The 2,301-nt window shown below is 47.5% G+C and overlaps 1 pseudogene; it reads left to right on the forward strand.

Moving 5' to 3' along the window:
* Positions 1-255: 255 nt before the first annotated feature.
* Phb1-ps14 (prohibitin 1, pseudogene 14) lies at positions 256-1,747 on the forward strand (annotated as a pseudogene).
* Positions 1,748-2,301: the final 554 nt, after the last annotated feature.

The raw sequence follows: 2,301 nt of genomic DNA on the forward strand, positions 1-2,301 counted from the left end.
GGGTCTACCATGAAGAACAGATCAAAAGGATGCCTGGTAGTTACAGCTGTCCTTATTTCTGCTTCTATAGTTATTAATCTATTGGGTAGAATAATGGCATGGTACTGTTTTCTAGGCTCATGATTCTATTACTTTAAAAAAAAAAATGATTACTGTCCCAAACCCCAGCAGTACGGCTAGAAGAAATCAGCCACTTTGGTAGTGATAAAAACTTTGAATTAAGAGTGACATCCAGGGGGGAATTCATGCGGAGGTCAGAGTGGAAACAGGTGTGGGCGGAAGCAACAGAAGCAGTCATGGCTGCCAAAGTGTTTGAGTCCATCGGAAAGTTCGGCCTGGCGTTAGCAGTTGCAGGAGGCGTGGTGAATGAACTCTGCTTTATATAACGTGGATGCCGGACACAGAGCTGTCATCTTTGACCAATTCCGTGGCGTACAGGACATTGTGGTAGGGGAAGGGACTCACTTTCTCATCCCTTGGGTACAGAAGCCAATCATCTTTGACTGCTGTTCTCGACCACGGAATGTGCCGGTCATCACTGGCAGCGAAGACTTGCAGAACGTAAACATCACACTACGCATTCTCTTCCGGCCAGTGGCCAGCCAGCTTCCAGCTTCCTCGTATCTACACCAGCATTGGCCAGGACTATGATGAGCGGCTGCTGCCATCTATCACCACAGAGATCCTCAAGTCGGTGGTGGCTCGATTCGATGCTGGAGAATTGAGTACCCAGCGAGAGCTGGTCTCCAGGCAGGTGAGCGATGACCTCACAGAGCGAGCGAGCAGCAACATTTGGGCTCATCCTGGATGACGTGTCCCTGACACATCTGACCTTCGGGAAGGAGTTCACAGAGGTGGTGGAAGCCAAACAGGTGGCTCAGCAGGAAATAGAGAGAACCAGATTTGTAGTGGAAAAGGCTGAGTAGCAGAAGAAGGCGGCCATCATCTCTGCTGAGGGGGACTGAGCTGATCACCAACTCACTGGCCACCTCTGGTGATGGCCTGATCGAGCTGCGAAAGCTGGAAGCTGCTGAGGACATTGCTTACCAGCTCTCCTGCTCTCTCATCACCTACCTTCCAGCAGGGCATCGTGCTCCTCCAGCTCCCCCAGCAGGGCCAACCAGGCCATGGCCTCCATCGCTCTGAATGACGCCTTCCTTCTGCCCCACCCCAGAAATCACTGTGAAATTTAATGATTGGCTTAACGTGAAGGAAATAAAGGTAAAATCACTTCAGATCTCTTTAAAAAAAAAAAAAAAAGAGTGACAATACAAACCCACACTCAGAAGTGCCTCGCCTGTGCATGAGCTGGAAGACGCTGCAAACGACTTCCCTGTAGAGTATCTCTACAAAATGAGAGCAAAGCTAAAACTTTAAAATCAATGAAGAAAATTCTTTTCTCACTCTGATACCTACCTACTCCATGGTCTGTTCTCCCAGAGCTCAACTGATACGTTGGTACTCTTGTCATACATACTCAGTAACCTTTAGGAGCTGTGCGCACAGAATAATAAAATTGGAGAATCATAAACAATGAAGGAAAAGCTTGGCCAACAACTGTGTTCAGAATAGCAGTATCCATGGCCAGGAGTGCACAGAGATGGCCATCTCACATGCCACACAAGTGATTCCTGGAGATGGCTTGCCCTGTTGCTCAAAATGGCTGCATGGGACAGCACTGGGGTGCTTGCGTTACTTTTGTTGTATTCATTTGGTCGGGTAGGTTAGACTAGGGGAGATGGTAGCTGATGTTTGTTTGTTTGTTTGTTTTTTGAGACAAAGTCTGTCACATCCAGACTGGCCTTAAACTCCTGATCTTCCTGACTCGGCCCCCAAGTGCTGGATTTCCAGGCCCAGATACAATGCCTCTCATTTGTCAGTTTCTGGCTTTCCTTTTCTTCTCTCCAAAAGAAGCCCACTGCTATGGAGCCTATGGGTCTGCACAGAGCCAAACCCTGAGGCAATTCTTTTTCACAACATTTAGAGACCACTGAACCAAAAATGAACTCAAAGTTCCTACCAGGACACTTGGGAGTGGTGGCTGACTTTGCCTCTTGGGACCTGAACACTGGTATACTCTTAAGCCCAATGAAAAAGTTTTCAGCTTTTACAAAAGACAGAAATATATGAATGGTCAGTGCCAAAGAATACACAAGTAGGGCAATAAGTGCAAGCTTATTGGGACAGCTAAACTCAGAACCGCCCCAGGAAATGCATTCTCCGAAGAGTGCTAGTGCCTCAGGTCCATGGGAGTGCCGTAATTGAGACATGCTTCATGGAGAAATTGGATAATTAAAGAGC

Source organism: Rattus norvegicus, chromosome 5 (genome assembly GCF_021556685.1).
Source record: "Rattus norvegicus strain SHRSP/BbbUtx chromosome 5, alternate assembly SHRSP_T2T, whole genome shotgun sequence".
Taxonomy (NCBI): domain Eukaryota; kingdom Metazoa; phylum Chordata; class Mammalia; order Rodentia; family Muridae; genus Rattus; species Rattus norvegicus.